At 62.1% G+C, this 19,007-nt stretch overlaps 1 protein-coding gene across 3 annotated transcripts in view; it reads left to right on the top strand.

The window, feature by feature from the left end:
- GNG12 (G protein subunit gamma 12) overlaps positions 1 to 19,007 on the top strand; it is an 81,160-nt gene that overhangs the window by 13,414 nt on the left and 48,739 nt on the right. The window lies entirely within an intron of this gene.

Raw genomic sequence — 19,007 nt, forward strand, 5'->3', positions numbered from 1 at the left:
TTCGTCAGAAAAAAAAGAACAGGAATCGTCCAAGGGCCGAGGCTCCGTGGTGAGGCAGCCTTGCTAGAGACGTGGGCACCCGTCTGTGGTGGTGGTCAGCTGGGGGCCGATCCTGCCCGAGGCCACGCTCAGAGCCCAGCTGGGTGGGCGGCGCTGACCGGCTGGGCGTCCGCGGGGACGTGGGGAGGGCTCGGGGCCGCAGGGTGCGAGGGGGGCCGCGTCTGCCAAGAAGCGTGACTCGCTGTCGGCCGCGGAGCTGCCCGGCCCGCCTGGTTGTCCCCGGGTGCCGAGACGCCAGCCCCGTACAGGGGAGACGGCGCTGCCCCTCGTGCAGGTGACAGGCCCTGGCGGCGAGCAGCCTGAGCACAGGTCCCGTTCTGCGACCTTGAGCCAGCCGGTCACTGTGGTTGCTGCCTTGGCTTCTGTCCTGGAAAATGGGGATGGCACCCCTTCTTGCTGGGGCTACGGACGCCGAGGCCCGCAAGGTGCTGGACCCTGCCGGCGCTCAGGGAACTAGGAGCCCCGTGAGCGGTGGCCATCGGTATCCTAACTAACCGGAGGGGCTGACACATGATGCGGGGGGTGGGGGGGGGTGACCTCCGGCTCCTGCTGATTCTGGGGCTCGCCATGGGAGGCGCCGCCTTTTATTCTCGCGCTGCTCCAAGCTTACGTTTCTAGGATCCGGCACCATAAAGGGCCATCGAGTGCTTATTATTTTAGGATGTTACTGTCGAGCCGCACCTCCCGGAAGTACAGGATGCGGCCGCTGCTGCAGGTGGGCCGGACCAGGCGGGGGCGGGAGCTGCGCGGGGGGGACCTGCTCCCCGTGGCCCAGCCCGGGTGCTACGGGGGTCCAGGCACCCGATGCTCCGAGGAGCCAGCCCACCCCGCAGAGATCCCAGCAGACCGTGTAGCCTCCGTCCCCTGCTGAGGGGGGGTCGCAAGTTGCCACCTGCAGCCCCAGGGGCAGTGCCCTGTGATCGTGGGCCCCAGCTGCCCGCCCTCTCCCCGGCTGCACCCCTGTCGGGGCTGTGCCTCCGAGCTGCCCCGCGACCTGGAACATTCCGCAGCAGTGGACACGGGCAGTCAGGCCGCCGCTGGCTCCCGAGTGACTTGGAATGTGACTCGTGTAGCCGAGGACTTGGCGTTTTCACTTTACGTGTTGGCAGTTAGCCCTGCTGCAGCCCCGCGTGCCATGGCTGTGATGGTGCACGGCCCGGCTCCACGGGCGTGGGGGGGAAGGCCTGTCCCCCCCCCCCCAGGCGCAGGTGCACCGTCCTGCTGCCAAACCCCGAGGCTCCCTCTGGGCCAGCCGGCCCGCGCGTGGGGCCCTGCAGGACGGGCAGGTGCCGGGCCTTCCTCCTCAGCTGCCTCATCATGTCACTGTCTTCCTCTAAAATAATGACGATTCTCCTCCTCCTCCCCCTCCTCCCCTCCCCTTCCTCCCCTCCCCCCCTCCCCTTCCTCCCCTCCCCCCCCTCTCCCCTTCCTCCCCTCCCCCTTCTCCTCCTCCTCTCCCTCCTCCCCCTCCCCCTCCCCTTCCTCCCCTCCCCCTTCTCCTCCTCCTCCTCTCCCTCCTCCCCCTTCTCCCCTCCCCTCCCTTCCCCTCCTCCACTCCTCATCTCCCTCCCTCTCTTCCCCTCCCCCTCCTCCTCCTCCTCCCCCTCTTTCCTCCCCCTCCTCCCCTCCCCTCTTTCCCCTCCTCCCATCCACCCCCTCCTCCCTTCCCCCTCCTCCCTCTCCTCCATAGTCTCTGGTGTCAGGAAGCACAGTTAGTTTTGATGAGTGAGTCCTGGGTGGGTTTTCTCCCCCCTACGATGCTGCAGCTGGTGACCCTGTGTGTCAGGGTGAGCCTGTCGTCAGAGCCATGACTCGCAGCCCGCATGGAACATGAGCTGGAGGACTCGGGACTGACGACAGACGGCAGATCCGGCCCGTGGTCACTCAACTAGGCGCCCTCCCTCTGTCCTCCCGGAGGCTGCCGTTTGCTGGAGAACCCGAAGCAGGTCCCCTCTCTCGAGAACTGTGGCTCTCCTTCCTTTGGCTCCTTTTTCCCACATCGCCCTGTGGGGAAAGCGTGGCAGCGTGTGTGGTGCAGGGAACACATCTGCTCCCGGTGTGGCCCCTGGTCGCCCGCGTCAGTGCTCCTCCGGCCCCGGCCGCCGTCCTCCACCCCTGCCTGCGCTCACTGGCAGGCCTTGACCCGTCCCAGAAGTCTGTCACCGGATTTTGACGGAGGCGTGAAGTCTTCCCGCTACAAGGAAGTAAGTCGGTGTCCTGACCGCGTGTGAGCGGGGTCGCAGCCTGGCGGCAGGCAGAGCTGGGCATCTGGGGACGCTCGCCTCCGGGCATGTGGAATAGCCAGAGACGGCAGCAGGACGGTGACCTCGAGGGTGACGCGGTGTGAAGCAACTCAGCTGAAGGACGACTCGACGACCCCAGGGCATGTTGTTGCACGGCGGCAGGATCTGCCGTACGACCGTACGACCGTGGTCGAGTCTTTGAGATTCTTCGGTGGCACCACCAAAGGCCGTAACATCTGGACTCGACCAAAGAGCGCCGTTCCCGCCTCTGCGGTTCCTCGGGCGGCCCAGGGAGAGGCCGGGCCCAGGGTCGTGGGTGGCGCCAGCCCACCCCGCACCATCACCGCTGCCTCAGCCACGTGCTTCAGCTTTGTTCGGAAGGCTTCCTCTGCTTAGAAAGAAGAAGATGGAAACCACTTCCCCAGAGCAGTGGCTCTCAAACTTCAGCGACCGCGTGACTTACTGTTAAAGCAGACGTTGCTGGGCCGACGCCCGGAGGAGTCCGTGTTGAAGCTTGGAAAACCGTCCGTGCACCCAGCTGCCCGATGGGGCCGAGGGGCTGGTCCCGGGGGCACTTGGACCAGAGAACCACCGAGTGTGGACAACAGAAGGAGTAGCGTTCGCTACGTACTGAGTGTCAGGCCCCGTGTTGGACTCCGTGCCGCTCCAAGCCGCAAGCTTGCGCTACTGCCCCCGAGTCACCAAGGAGGAGACCGAGGCTGCAGAGTTCTGGTGACTCACCTGCCCTTGCTGAATGGGGGGCCAGACCCCAAGGACACCTGCCGCCTGTGGGCCCGGGATCCCCACTGTGTGGCCCAAGGCGGGGATGGGGGAGGATTGTAGTCGGGGGGTTTGAACGTCCAGATGTGAGAAGGCCTGACCCACAGGCCGCACGTCTCCCCTACTGGACGTCGGCGATCGATGTGTCCCGTGACACGACGCTGGGAAGTCGGAGCAGGTCTCCCGTTAAGGACAGAGTCCGTGTGGATCAAGCGTCTCCCACCTGTGGACGCAAGGGCAGCTACTCTCACGGAGGCTCGCGAGTCGCTTGTTTGGTCCCTGATGGCGAGAAGCTGCGTTTCTACGGGGAACGACCGGGCACGATGGCACCAGAGCACAGGGCGGGCGCCTCCCCACCGTCTGGGCCCTGGGGAGACGGAAGCAGACACAGTGTAATGAAGTGAGTCTCATTCAGGAAAGTTGCTGGGACGGTGCCGCCTTCCCGGGGTGGGATATCTCGCCCCTGCCAGCCCGTGCCGTGCCGCAGCCTTGACCTGGCGTCCCCGCGTCCTGGCCTCTCCCTGCCCCGTTGCTGGCCGGGCCCGCTCTTCCTCCCAGACCCGGGCATGTCCTGCGCTCTGTGTCCTGTGCCCCCTCTCCCGGCTGCGTTTCTGCTTCTCTCCCGTCTCATGCAAGTGACCGTGTGGGGGAGGCTCACCCGGAGCAGAAACTCTCCCCTTCCATCAGACGTGCCCAGGCTGCCCGCGCTGCTCGGGGTTGGGGTCATCGTGCCCCTACTGTGTGCCTGACTTGGGCCCAGAGCGCGGCTTGCGCTGGAGGGTCCTCAGGATGGAAAGGGACACCACACGTGGTCCGCACGTCCCGCGGGGCCTGACAGGGAGGGAAGGGAAGGAGGAAAATCCCGTTCTCCTTGTCGTTTCCTCCACCATCTCCTGCGTTTGGTCTCTCACCGCTTTTCCTGAACCTTCTCAACTTCTCGACTGGTGCGTCCTGACCTTGTGTTCATTACGATCCTGGAAGGAGAGAGAAGTGTCACGAGGTGGCTTAAATTTAAACGAACGTAGGTGTTTCCCTAGGGAGGTGAGTATGATAAGTGAGAGAGGAGTCAGGTTTTATTGGGCAGGGTTGGCTCGGGCGGGCCGCAGACTGTAGTATTCACTACTGTCCCCCAAGAGCCAGCTTCCGCCCCGGAGAAGGGAGCGAGCAGTTCCTCGCAGGTGAACAGTCCCTCACCGGGAGCCCGAGGACTTCGGCCGGACGCATCCGTCATCCTGGGTGTGTCCTCACGCCCGTGGCCAACAGCACCCGGCCCTCCGTCTGCCGCTCGTCCTGCAACGCCTGCTGTGTGTGCTCCCGGCCCCTCGGCCGCACGACTGGCACCGAGCGCACCTGCGACGTCTGGGCCAGGACCGCGTCTTGGGGGGACGGACTCACCTGATGACAGTCCTGTTCTTTACTGATCATAACAGAGGACCTTGAAAATAATACAGGCCCTAATAATAATAATGATAATAATAATACGGGCCCCAAATGCCACCTTTGAGAAGTTTGCATCTGGGGAAGTGCCGAATGCCCTTCAGACGTCCGGTTTGGCAGAGCAACAGGACAGCGGATGGACGCGGGGCCTAAACGTGCCGTGCGGGTGAGGGTTGGGAGCCGGTCAGGACTGGTTTTCGGCAGGTGCTTCCTTTCCGTGTGAGTCCCTGACCCCACTTTCTCCCTTTTGTTCCATGTGTCCCCGTGCAGAGCGTCCCAGAGGCGTCGGTTGGCCCTACTGTGTGTCCTTGCCTCCCCGGCCCCGCCCCCCAGGCGCCCCCGGACCGTGGTGACGTTGGCCCTGGCATCCCCAGGTCCGGCCTCCTCGGCCCGCTGGATGCTCGTTCTTCCATCACCCGGCAGCCGGAGCACGAGCTGCTGCTTCCTGCCCAGGCCCGGGTTGTGAAACCCCAGCGGGCGGGCTCTCCCCGGCTCTGCGGGCTGCCCCCAGGCGTCCGATGCGTAGCTCCTTCTCGTTGTCCTCCCTCCGCTTCCCTCTCAGCCTGCTGCCCTCCCTGCAGCCAGGAACTGGGCTGGTTGCTTTGTGTGCGTTTTCTCATCTAACACCCACAACGAGCCTGTGCAGCCATCAGACGGGGGGGGGGGGGGGGGGGGGGGGGGGGGGGTGGTTACGGACCAAACGGGGCCTTGTCAGCCTTCGGGCTCATCTGTGGGGTCTGAGGCCGCCACCGCCCATCTGTCCTTTCACTTTGGGCATGAAAACGGGGCCAAACTACTCTGTCCTCCTGCCCCTCCTGCCAGCCGTCTCGGTCCTGCTGCGTTTCGTCCTCGTGCAGCTGACCCCCGGCTCCCCGGCTCCTCAACCACGCGTACGGACGACACCCAGGCCGCCCGCGGCACGACCCTGCTTTCTGTCCCCTTGGGCACAGGAGGGTGTGGTGGGAGCGACCCGGAACCTGGGTCTGGGCCTGGTCCTGAGCACAGAATGAATTCCTCTGAGCCTCGTCGCTTCGTTGAATTCAGGGGGCATTTGGCACGTGTCTGGCGCGCTGGCCGCCGTGCGGGGCTGCCCGTCTTCATTATGAGGAGAGCAAGCACAGCCCCCCCAGAGCCGCCGGCGGCCTCTGCTCTCCCTGGCGCGCGGCAGGGGGGCCGCCGTGGGGGGCTGGGGGGAGGCGCGTGGCGGGCCTTGCCCCCTGCCGGGCGTGCTCGCCCTGGGTCGGGTCTGCTCCTGCTCCGGCAGAGTCCCCTGCGCGCGCGTCCAGCTCCACCTTGGCTCGCGTCCCCCCGCCGGAACCTCTGAGCATCCTGCGCTGTCTTGGTGGCCCCAGCGGAAAGAGACCTGGTCCCTTGAACTGTCCCAGACCCTCATGCTTAGAACGAAGGTCTCTTCACTCACTGAGGGGTCCCGGAATATTTGTCGAGCGCTTTTCACAACCGTTTTTCACGATGTGGTTCAGAGACCCCGGGAGCCTCAAGATCCTTTCAGCGCGTCTACAGAGTCGGATTCATTTTTATAAAATCAAGATGGTCTTTGACGTGTTTGTTCTGTTGACCTTTGCGATGACGCAGAAGCATGTGGCCGAGCATGGTGCCTCATCGTGACCGCGGCGGTGGCTCCCCTGAGTGCTCGCGGCCCGCATTGCTCACCGCCCCACGCTCACCGCTTTAAAAAAAAAAAAAAAAAAGCCGAGCTTCCCCCAACGGCCTCCCGGCGACATCAGCGCTCCCAAGGCCGGGGGGCGCCGTGTCCTCACGCGGGGGCCTGGGCGGCTCCACGAGGCCACGTGTCTCAGGGCCCCGTGCGAGGAACGGTCGTGTTCAAAGGCGCCCCAGGCCAGTGGGTGTGAACACAGCGAGTGTGAAGGGTGATGCAAAGGGCTCGGGCCCACCTGGGGGCTTGTCCCTTGCAGAGGTTCGGCGTGACGTCTCGGAAAGCGGCCGCATGTGCTCCGCGTGTCCCGGCGTCAGGTTGGGCCTCCTCGGCTGGAGCGTCCCCAGGACGCAGGCAGAGGCCCGGAGGGGAGTCGGCGACCCCGCTGGAGACCGCAGACTTGGCTTCGGGCAGGTCGACGGCCGCGTGAGTCTCGCTGCCTCGCAGAATTTTTTGTTTTGTTCTAGAAAACGCTTTTTCATACAACATCAGTTTGGGTGAGACCTCAAGGATTTACCAGTTATTTTGAATGCGGCAGTGAGTATTTTTCAGACTTCTGTTTTGGCCTCTGGTAATAAATACATCGGTAGGTTGAGGCTAACGTGCAGGAGCCGTTGGCGGGATTCAACTTGGAGGCGTGGAGAGGGTCCGAAGACCAGGAGGTTCGGGAGCTGCTCAAGGAGGACCGTAGGTGGGAGGTTCTGCCCGGCAGCGCTCACCGGGAGACCTAGCAGCCTCCAGGGACGCCGGCCCTGCCCGTCGGTGGCTCCGGACTCGGCACCGCAGACTGGCTGGAGGACCAGGAGGACGAAGCCGCTGTAGACACGTGCTCCGCCTCCGCGGCGTCAGCACGTCGGGGGCCAGCAGGGCCATCCCCAGAGGCTGAGCCCCCCAGAGGCCGCGTCCCTGCCGCCTGCCCCACGGAGCCCTGCCAGGACACCCAGCCAGATGGCCCGGTCGGCGTGACCCTGACTAGCATGGCTTGGCCCTGCGCCTCTGTCGGCCACGGCCCAGTGGCCCCGAGGTGGCCTCGTGTGCCGGGCGTCCTGGGCCCTGTGGCAGCGCCAGACCCGCGTGTGGATGCTGTGGGCCTCCCGGGGTCCTTTGTGGGGATTTGCGCACAAGGCATGGCCAGCGCGGGGACGGTCGCCCGGGGCCTTCCCATCTGCGGCCCGGACGCCGTCCCAGAGAGGCCCTCGGGTGGCCCCCGTCAGCAGAACCTGAGGAGGCCGCGGCTCACGCCAAACACATGACAGGAGCCACCGCAGGGAGCGACCCTGCCCTCTGCTCCGTGACCTGCCCCCTCCTTTTGGTCTCCGTGAGCCTGTCCCTGTGGCTCACAGCATCTCTGTATCTGCACAACTTGCTGGACACCTAGGCTTGAGGGTTGGGGTCACCCTAGAGTCCCCACACGGGGCCTTGCCGTGCAGGAGGGCAATGGGCCGACCGTCGAGGAGGTGGCTCGGAGGGGATGCGTCAGCGGGGCCTGGCCACGGCGGGTGGCTGGGGCGGCAGCGTGGCTGGGAGCCACATGGGGGCTGGGAGAGGACGAGGGGAGCGGCCCCCGGCAGGGGAGGGGCCGCCGGGTGCAGGTAGCTGGGCTGCGGAGGGACCTCGGGGTGCATCATGTGCCCCGGCCCCACCTGGGCTCGTGCTCAGCACCCAGTCGTGGGGGATTCTCTCCCCACCCCCACCCCACGTGTGTCCCCCGCTCCGTGTGTCCCTCACTCTAAAATAGTATTAGAAAACCTCCAAGAAGCGGGAGGGTAGCCAGCCCGGGAGAGAGCAGTTGAATCAGGGAAGCTGGAGGAGGCCACGGGGAGACCCTGGGGTGCTGGGGGGTACTGGTCACGGGAGGGGGGGCGCTGGTCACCGGGGGGGGGGCCACCCCAGCCCGCTGCAGGAGCTGCCGAGCCCGGCCAGCTCCCTCCCCTGAAGGCCTGGGTACAGGCCTTGCTGGGCACCCTGGGCCCACCTTACGGGCACGACCGGATCCGGCCTCCTCCTGGATTCCCTCTGTCTCCCACCCTGTTTTCTAGGTCAGAGCCTCTCCAGCCAGGGTGTGAAGCGTGTTACTGGGAGTCCACTCAGTGGGACCGGTCGGGGATTTGCTCCAAGTCAGGACTTCCCTGGCAAGGGGCCCCTTTTTCTTCGGCCGCACCCTCCTGGTTGGGCTTTTCGAGGTGTCAGGTGTGGAGCGTTAGGTCTCAGGTGTGTGTTGTTCATGCTGGAGTCGTGTTTTCTCACAGCGTAACTCAGGGCTTCATGCTGCCTCCACTGCCGACACATCCAAGTGCCGGACGCGCACTAGGACTCGCTTTCTGTGTGTGTCGTGTCCCTGGTGATACCTCGTGGGACGGCATCTCCACCTTGCAGCCAAGTGTCGACGGGTAGGGGGTCCCTGCCTTTCAAGGACCTGCATCTCAGTGGCTGGACAAGTGGAGTATGAGTAGAAAAGGAATTTTGGAAGTTATCCTTGTGAGCCGGACTTTTTGTGTTTTTATCAGGTCAGAAATTTCTGGAAGAAGCCAGAGTCAGCCGAGGAAAGGGTGTAGAAGGGCAGGCCTGACGCAGAAAGCATCCCGGGTGTGCCAGTCTCGGCAAGGAGTGATTGTCCCTGCACAACAGACCGGGTTATCTGATGTGCAGTTTGGAAAGTGTCACGTATTGTGCTTTTCACACACATACCCACACACGGGGCATTCATCCTCACGTGGTCTGGGGCACTGAGCACAATGTATATGCTGAGCTTGGCGGATAAATGGATGCCCTTTATCAGTAGGGCGTTTATTTTCATCATAGGCACCGAGAAGGCACGTTTTCCAAACGGGTCACACGTTCACTTCTGAGCACGTGAGAGTTCTGTCATGTTGATCCTAAGGGGGTCTGTGGAGGTCGAGTGGTAGAGAGAAAAGCCAGTTGCAAGTGACTTGTTAGATTCTGAGCTGCTCCTGGGCTCCTAAGAACCATCCTTAGGAGTGTAGAGTCACGTTCCAACGCCTGGGTCCGTCCATCTGTGTATTTTTGCGTCCTTGGGATCAGTGTAACATCCTCTTTGCTGATCTGCTTTTGCACATAACCATGGTTCATGTTGCTCTTTTCCTGTGTCCTCACACTCCACATCTTTCTCCTCGTAATGGCAACAAAATAATCCCCTGGGCTGATAAGTAGCCGTCGGTTTAACTTTCTATCCAAGCGCTGGACATTTGGGTTGTTTCCAGGGTTTCACAAGAACATATTTGCTGTGATCATCATGTGCAGATTGCTCAGTCAGCAACTTATTATGCACCTTCTGGAAGGGCAGTCTCTGCCAAGGTCTTGGAAGTGATACCAACTCATCAAGCTAAGAGTCTTCAGAACTGGCATTCAGAATTTCCTGAGACAGCATCTTAGTCTTTGGCTTATTTTTCTTCATTTAATTAGCAGATATGGAGAGAGGACCTGTCGTGGGCCAGAGACCACTAGGCCCTGGTCCCCAGCCGATGGTGCAGAGAGCAGCCAGAGGGTTGGAGATGAATGCGTCATCGAGGTGACGTTGCCATCCCGTAAACACGGTGTCAGTCAGACTTCCAGGTGCACAATGGCCATTTGGTCTTCGTGAGGCAAAATGTCTAGATGTAGTGCAGGGTAGCAGATGGTAGGGTGGGGTAGTAAAAATTGCAGATTAAAAAAATCAATACAGTTTTTGTTATTTCTAAATTAGGCTGACAAAGCGATGGCTGGGTTTGAAGCTGTATGGTGTAGTGAAAGCACGAGCCTCTGGATCCAGGGAGTCCTGCATTTGACTCTTCATTCTGTTACTTGTAGACTTGTGGTTTTAGGGGAAACAGTTAAACCTTCTGAACCTCAGTATCCTTATCTCTAAATTGGGTATAGTAGTTTCTGTCCTTTGGACTGTGTGTATTTCTAGTGCCCAGTCCAGGGTAGGGGGCTCAGCAGATGGTTGTTGGCAGAATAGAAGATGGATGGATGGATGGATGGATGGATGATGGATGGATGGATGATTAGATGGATGGATGGATGGATGATTAGATGGATGGAGGGATGGATGATTAGATGGATGGATGGATGGATGGATGGATGGATGGATGGATGGATGATTAGATGGATGGATGGATGATTAGATGGATGGATGGATGGATGGATGGATGGATGGATGGATGATTAGATGGATGGATGGAGGGATGGAGGGATGATTAGATGGATGGATGGAGGGATGGATGGATGATTGGATGGATGGATGGATGGATGGATGGATGGAATGGATGGATAGAGGGATGATTGGATGGATGGATGGATGGATGGATGGATGGATGGATGGATGGATGGATGGATGGATAGAGGGATGATTAGATGGATGGATGGAGGGATGGATGGATGATTGGATGGATGGAGGGATGGATGGATGATTGGATGGATGGAGGGATGGATGGATGATTAGATGGAGGGATGGAGGGGTGATTAGATGGATAGATGGAGGGATGTATGGTTAGATGGATGGATGGATGGATGAGATGGATGGATGGATGGATGATTAGATGGATGGAGATGAGTGATTAGAGGATGGATTGGAGGAGGGAATGAGGGATGATTAGATGATGGATGGCTGTATTAGATGGATGGCTGAGGGATGATTAGATGGATGGATGGATGGATGGGATGATGGATGGATGGATGGATGGATGGATGGATGGATGGGCGATTGGGTGGATGGATGGAGGGATGATTAGATGGATGGAGGGATGGATGGATGGATGATTGGATGGATGGATGAAGGGATGGAGGGATGGTTGGATGGAGGGATGGAGGGATGATTAGATGGATGGATGGATGATTAGATGGATGGATGGAGTGATGGATGGAGGGATGGAGGGATGGTTGGATGGATGGAGCAGTCACTGTGGATTGAGAAGGACTTGAGGCCCTCTGTAATAAATAATATATCAGCAGCAGGCTATATCTGCCCTATTACCTTGAGGTTTGTTGAGCAAATTTTCTCACCTCTAAATTAAAGGAAACCACATTAAGAATCCACAAATGTCTCTGTTGGGGCACCTGCGTGGCTCAGTTGGTTAAGCATCTGCCTTCGGCTCAGGTCATGATCCCAGGGTCCTGTCCCTGAGCCCTGCCTTGGGCTTCTTGCTCCGTGGGAAGCCTGCTTCTCCCTCCGCCTGCTGCTCTCCCTGCTTGTGTTCGCTCTGTGTCAATTAAATAAAATCTTAAACAAAAAACCACCCCTCTCCCTTGTCATCTCCTGTATATTAAAACCTATAAGTGACAAAGCGTGACTCACTGTGGCCCTCACCAGTAGGGGCTTATTTCTCCAGGCCTTCAGAAAGTGTGGAGGAGGCAGCTGCTTCTGCCATTTGCCACCAAGGATCTCTGCTGCCTCCGTTCCTTTGATTTACTCTGTGTTGAGTTTAAAATGTAGACTTCTTGGCGGCCAGCGAATGATCGTCACGGTTCTGCGCCTCGTGACCACTCTCAAGGTTGGGAACCCGAGAGGCACCTGCCAGGCTGCTTCCGTCTTTGATGAGGAGGCAAAGTCCTTCCCCAGCGTCCTCAGGCTTCGCTGGGTTGGCAGGGCCCCTGCTGCCCGAGCCCAGGCCCTTCGCTGGCCCCGCATCTCCACCCGAGCAAACCAGGCCTCCATCAGCAGGGCCGTGCTGAGGCTGTGTGGACAGGTGGCAGCCCGCGTGCCAGCCACACATCACACAAGTTAACTGAAAAAGTAAAAAAAAAAAGAGGCAGAAGGTCAGGCTTGGTGGAGGTGATTTATTTATACGAGGCCCCCAGCTCAGGTGTTGAGACTGTTGGTTTTAAGCTGGGTGGCGCATTTTTGTGGCTGCACGTGACCTTGTGGTGCCTATGGAGGGGTTTTCTTTTTTTTCATTTGTTTTGAGTGACAGAAGGAAACAGCAGTAAGAGCCACGACAGGGAACCGCTCTCTAGCGTCAGCTCCAGGCCTCTGAGATGCCGCAGCCCGCACTTGCCAGACGCTCTGCGTGGACGGCGGCCAAAGGACGGTCGGTGAAATCCTTCCCCAGCCAAGCGGAGCGAGGGCGAGAGGATGGGGCCCGAGGAGGCCGCGGGGGGGCTGGCGGTGATGCTCCCATGGTCGCTAGGGTTCGGCTGATGCTGGCTCGCGGGGTCACGCCGCGCACACGACCTAGGAATCCAGATCCGAGGTCACAGAGAAAAGAACGAGTTTTTGTGGGGGTTTTGGCTTGGATGACAAAATGCCTCGCGGTCACCCCCACCATTTCCTCTTTGGACGCCCCCCACCCGCCTTCCGAAGGGTTCAGTGGGGTCCCGTGCGCAGACCTCAAGACCTTGGGCTGTAAAGACGTGCCTCCAAGTCGGCCTTCGCCTGACGTCCCCGCGGTGGGCATTGGCCGTGCCTGGAGCCGGCCCTCGGGGACTCGCTCCCCGGTGGTTAGAGCTCAGGGGTGTCTCATGTGTGTCCCACGGCCCCGGACGTCCAGGTGCAGCGGCCGTCGGAGGAGGAGAAGCACCCGGCAGGCAGATGCCAGCGGGCTGGCCCCCGAGGCCGGGCACAGGCGAGGGATGGGGCGGGATTCAGAGCGAGCGACAGGGCGACAGGGAGAGACCGGCTTGGCAGGGTGGGCCTCACTGCCCTGGGAAGATGCCGGCAGGCAGGAGGAGGATGTCCCCGGCGACCCCTGCTTGGTGTGTCCTGGTAGGTGGGACGCGTGGGGGAGGCACGGCCCCTGGCAGGTGCCCAAGGAGCCACCGGAAGGCCCAGCGTGTGCAAGGAGCTGGCAGGGGCCCGTGCGTCCCGCTGGGTCTGTCCCCACAGCTCTGTCAGGCTCGAGGCCTTGAGGTCACGGTGACGTGCTCCCTGCTGAGGGATGGCAGGCGGGGAAAGGGGGCGGGGCAGGGCCGAAGCCCGGGCCCCTGGCGGGGTGCTGCAGCCCGGCCTGGAGCTTGGGGGAGGCGCCCGGAGGGGGTGGATCCGGGGGGCGCCTAGAGGGAGGGCGGCCAGGACCTGCTGGTGGACCCGGGGGATGGGCGGGAGGCAGAGGGAAGCCACGGGTGAATGGGGTTGGGCGGGGCGCCCGGGAGGCAGCCATGTGGACAGCTGTCCCCAGTCTGGTTGTGGCCGTCGTTGCGTTTGGGGTCGGGACGCAGCATCCGTGGGAAGATGAGCAGGCCGAGAGCCCTGGGGCGCAGCGAGGGGCTGCCAACGGACGTGTACCTCTGAAGGCCACTGCCTTGAGGGCAGGACCCAGCCGGGGACCCGGAGGACCCTGGGACCCTGCCTTCCAGGAACAGCCACCTGCCGGCGGGGAGGGTCTACGCTCAGCAGACGCTTGACGTTGACAACACCGCGGGCACCATCCATGACCCCAGGGCTCAGAGGCAGCGCCCGCAGACAGTGGGACCCTCTGCCCAGGCGCCCCGCTTGCCGGCCCTCCAGGCTGCGTAGCCCGGGTGGCTCTGGGTGTGGATGCGGGCGCTGGTGGGGAGGGTGTCCCTTCCTCCGGGCTTCCCTCCCTCTGGGACATTGGCCCCAGGGCCTCTGTATCTCTGGAGCCTCCCTCCCCCTGGGGCCTTCTCCCTCTGGGGCCTCCCTCCCTCTGGGACATTGACCCTGGGGCCTCCCTCCCTCCAGGATCTCCCTCCCTCTGGGCCTCCATCCCTCTGGGGCATTGACCCCGGGGCTTCCATCCCTCCGGGGCCTCCCTCCCCCTGGGGCATGGGCACAGTCATTTCTCCTGCCTCGCTCACGCCTCCCTGCTTGGATCTTCTGGTAAGCCTGGAGTCCTTCCCAGGTTAGCGTCAATACTGCTTCCTCCGGGAAGCCTGCCATGCTCACCCCACCCTGGAATTGCCGCCGCCCTCTGCGCCCCCGGACTCCTCGTCCTTACGACAGTTCCACGCCGTGTGCTGGAGCTCTCACTGCCCCGTCGGTGGGCGTGACGTACCATGGGCTCTGGGAGGACGGAGCCTATGTTGGTCTCTGTCCTCTCGGCAGCGCTTTCCACGTCGCCAGGCTCGGAGTAGGTGGGAAAGGCTCATGAGGGGCAGGATGGTGAAGGGCCCACCCCCTCCTGTCGTGGGCCGTGGGGGCCCTGCCGGCTGCCGGCCGCCGGCCGACCGCCCCCCCGGGAGCCCGAGGCCGCCCCAGAGGCCACAGGAGGACCATGTCGCCAGCCTGGCCGGCTTTCCCTTGGGCAAGGCGCTGAGCCGCCGTGAAAATACACCGGGCACCGAGCCGGGCTGCGGGGTCACGGGAGCGTCGGCGGGGGCGCAGGAGCCGAGCCCATCCCCCAGACGGAGGCACACGGCTTTCTGTTTGTTCGTACGTCCGCGGAATAAAAAAGTTTCCACCAGGAGGAGTTTCAGGGTGGAATCCTCCCCCTCCGATCCGAAGAGGCGGTGGCGCGCAGGCTTCGCTGTGCATTTCGGGTGTTTCGGTTTATAATTTGATCCAGGCTATTTTCCTTTCTCCCCAGCGGACGTTAATCGTTTCCTGTGAATTTTCATGCTATTAGGGAAACAGATGTTCCGTATTTTTATCTGCGTTTTTCCCGAGGGCTGAGCCAGGCCTCCCGTAGCCGGGCGTGTGTGCGCACGTGAACCCGTGAGGAGGGCGTTCGTCGGAAGCTGCGAGTGGAAGCACGGCCAGTGCCCGGTGCGGCGGCGGCACCGCACAGATGCGTGCAAGGCCGCGGGCGTCGCCGGACGCTCTTCACCGCGGTTTGGGTCTGGTGTCGTTCAGCCACCGCCGGCCTCTGGCCCAGGGATGCGTCGGGACTCCTCGCGGCGGCGCTCGCCGGACAGGGAGTGGCGCAGCGGAAAGCGCAGTCGCTGCGGCCTTCGCGGCTCTGAGTTTTAACCAAACCGTATTTTTTTTTAAACACTGTCTTGCAGCCGTGGCAGGTGCTTGAGCGAGTCTCCGTGAGGCGCCGGGTGCAGAGCGGGCGCTGGGCTCTTCGGGACGTGCAAGCGCACATGGGCCGCGGCCCGGAGACCCGCTCCTCCGGCGGAGGGGGTGGAACATGCCCACGGACCGGTGCGGGAGGCCGACAGGGAGGGCAGCGTGGGAATTCAAGACGCCCGAGGGAGGGGATGCTTGCAAGGGGAGCAGCGCTTACACTCGGTCCGAACAAGGCGGAACGAAGCGACGCTTCCCTTAGGTCTGAGTTACTGGGGTTGTTTTAAGGCGTACGGGCTCTGTTTGGGTGGATTCCCTGAAACTACACCAGCGTTCCTTGTGAGGCAAACACCGCACGGCGTCATGGATACGCGGAGTCCACTCCCAGGCGGAACCGACCCAACTTGCAGAAGCAGGGAAAAGTGGCCACCGGGGCAGGGGCCGCGGGGAGGCCGGTAGACTCAGCTCTGAGGTGACCAAGGTCGGGCCGAGCGTAGAACCTGTTGACTGGAGTTGATTAGCACCGTTTGGTGTCCGTGAAACTACCTGGAAAAGCAGGACTTACCTGCCCCCACCCCGCCCCGAGGTCACGGGCCGCGGGCAGCCTTCTGCGACGGCCTTGAGCCGCGTGGCGGGCGCTCAGTGCCCTGCAGTTTTCGTGTCCCTTGTATCTCAGCGAAGCCGAGATGCCGGCGTTGCCGCGGGGCCCCCGGGGAGGCGCACGGCTCTCCGATGCTCTGTGCAAAGGCCCGGCGGCAGGAGGTGATGCGGGCGGTGCTTTGGATGATGAGCCATTTTGCACAAACACGCGTGTCTTTATTTGGCTCTTCTGGCCGCGTCCAGTCTTGGCCATCTCCAGGCCGCGGCTGAGGCACCTGGGCCGCCGGAGACGCAGTGGGAGCCGCCGTCCCCTCCGCGCCCTCACAGGGTGGCTTGCACGTCCCGGCGGGTGCGGGTGGACTTTGAAGGGCGATCACGCGGCTGGCACTTTGCCGGGAAGCACCGCCACGGCTCAACAGTCACTGTGGCCGTGGCCGCGGCCGGTTATTCATTCAGATGCTGTGCAAATGCGAAGGGGGCTCTCCCGAGCTTCAAAGTCCCGGGAGGGTATTTACGGCAAATGCAAACACGAGCTCTGCGCCGTCGGGAGCTCTAAGGAGCTCATTCCAACCCATGACAAAAACGTCAAGATCCCGCGACACGAATAAGCAAAACATAGGAACTTACTTCTTCAATAAAGGGGGGAATGTTCATATTCACTAATCAGAAACGCAGAATGAGACGGCGTTAGGAACGCCGCTGGGTGTGCAGAGCCTCAAGGCCCAGGAGTTCCCCGTCACTTGTGGGTGGCATCGTTGCACGCCAGCAAAAGCCCTATTAACTCTACCGTAAGGAATTCAGGGAAGCTGGGGACACAAGGTAAAGGAATGAAGCAAAAAGGTGAAGCATGAACATGAAGGTGCCCAGTGTAGCCCTATTTATAATAATGAAAACTGGCAACAACCTACATATTTCGCGTGTTTAGGGGAGTGATTTAATGAATTGGGACTTTTCGGCATGAAGGACTGTTATTAGGCCCCTTAACCATGATGAACCTGTGTAGAAACACACATTTAAATATTTAAAATAAAGTGGAAGAAATAGTCATCATTTATGGAGCCGGTCCTAGTGGCATTAGGCCAACATTCTCCCTTTTTGTTCTTTTCCTTTTAAGGAGAGATGCAGAGAGAGAGGCAGAGGCACGGGCAGAGGGAGAAGCAGGTGCCCTGCGGGGAGCCCAACGCAGGACTCGATCCTGGGACCCTGGGGTCACGCCCTGGGCCCGAGGCAGACGCTCCACCCCGGAGCTCCCGGGCGTCCCTCTCCCTTTTTGTCTTACAGCCACCGTGTGCGAAAGGTATCGTCACACTGTGGAGTCGAGGCTCAGAGCGTAATTGCTCAGGGACTTGCCCCTCACCAGTGCAGGAGGGACGTTCAGTCCAGGTCTCGTGATTCCAGAGCTTTCCTTGGCTTCCTGCCAGCAGCGTGTACCTGGCCGTGAGGAGCTGAGCACGAGCCCAGCAGAGCTCCCGGCCCCGCTGAAGCTGTCGCTGCGGAGCCGTGCGTGAAGCGGCGTCGCTGCCCTTGCAGTGGGAAAACGGGCAACATCGGTGGGGCGTGACCTTCCGGTTGCTTCTCCGGCTGTTCTGTGTCACCACAGAGGTTGGCAAGGTGGGAGTCGTGGGTGTGTTTTGAGTGCTTCTCCGTGGCTCTGGTGTCGCCAGGCTACGTCCCCGTGTTACCTGCCGAGGAGCTGGGGACATGCGGCCCCAGTGCCTTCACTAGGGGTGCGGCTTCCCATGCCCGGCTCTCCCGGGGTTACGGCCGGTGGGCAGGGGCACCGCCCTCACTCCTGGTGCCTCCGGACGCAGGTGTACGCCTTGTGGGGCACATGCCTGCGGTAGCGCCGTCTGTGGGCTCTGAGGGCCCTCGTGCCCGTTTTGCCCCCTGAGATGATGTCGTGTCGGGATTTGCAAGTGGAACCAGACCCGGCGTGAGTACAGAGCACCGGAGGAGCACAGGAGTACAGAGCTCCCCTCGACGCGGGGCCCCCGGGTCGCTCCGCATTCTGCACACGGGGAGGCGGAGGCACCCGTTGGTTATGTGACTCGCTGGGGGCTGCGGGCAGTGAAGACAGTTGGGAGCCGGGCCCACGGACCCCGTGATCGTCCCGCTCCCTCCAGGCTGTGTCATGCGTGGAAACAATGCAGTCAGGATCCACTGGCTGTTCCCAGGTGTCCCGGGGCTAGAGGCCCGTATTTCACGATTGCAGCAAGTATCTGTGGCGCCAGGAGCCTAGCAAGGTGTCACGGGCATTCTGGGCAAGTCCCAGCGAGCGGAATTGTTGGGAAGATGCGAGAGCGCAGCTGAGGACGTGGGCGGGGCCGAGGAAGGAGCAGCATCCCCAGGGCGTGGGGAGCCTGTGAGCTCGGCCATCCCGGGTCTGTGGGGTCGTGACCGGAGCCAGCGGGCACCCCTGGGACGCAGCTCCTTACGTGCGGCCCAGTAGCCGCTTCCCGTGTGCTCGCTCACCTGCACTCTGGCCCCGGGACCAGGGAGGAGCTTCCAGCCGTGTTGGGTGGGATTCGCCGAGAGCCACCGCCGTTGCCGTGGACAGAGCTGTGCCAGAGCCTGCCTGCCCCCGACGCTCACCTGCGTCTCTCCAAGTGAACAGGGTCCCGTCGGTGTCCTGTTCTTGTAAAATGAAGATGGTCTACTGGAGGGAGAGGGAGCGAGTACACGGGGAGGGGGGCAGGGAGAGCGTCTGCGAGCACACGCCCCAGAGTGAGGGGCTCCAGGTGCGGCCCGGTCCCGGGACCCCCGAGGTTGTGGTCTGAGCCAGGAGCCGGACTCGGACGCCTCGGCCCCGAGCCCCCTGCACATCGGCCAGGTCGGGTTTCCCGGTGTCCGTCCCCCCACAGCCTGCTCCTCCCCCACGGAAGCTGCCGGTCGCTCGAGCCAGAGCCGCGGTGTTGTCTGCACCTGTCGTCTCCCTCGTCCCTCAGGGCTGCTTCGTCAGTGGGTCCCCTGCCCTGAGCGCCCTCACTGGCCTGCACTGTGTGTCCCCGGACAAGTGCACGGCCCCGCAGGTGGCCGCCCCGGCCCATTCATCTGCAGCCCTCAGGCCCGTCCACGCAGCCGCCCGACGCACCACGAAGCTCTCCGGTCGGTCCTGCTGCTCCCATGTTTACGTGGAAGCATCCGCGGGACCTGCTCCATGTCAGGCGCCTGTAGGGACTCGTCTGGGTGCCCATGTGTCCCCTGGCTCTGTCGCAGTGCCAGGCCCGGTGTCGGGAGCCTCGTCCCCTCGTTCACAGCCGTGTCTCCCACCGTGCAGCTGTGCCCGGGACGGGGTTTGTGCCCAGTGAAC

This window comes from Canis lupus, chromosome 6, assembly GCF_011100685.1.
Source record: "Canis lupus familiaris isolate Mischka breed German Shepherd chromosome 6, alternate assembly UU_Cfam_GSD_1.0, whole genome shotgun sequence".
Lineage (NCBI taxonomy): Eukaryota > Metazoa > Chordata > Mammalia > Carnivora > Canidae > Canis > Canis lupus.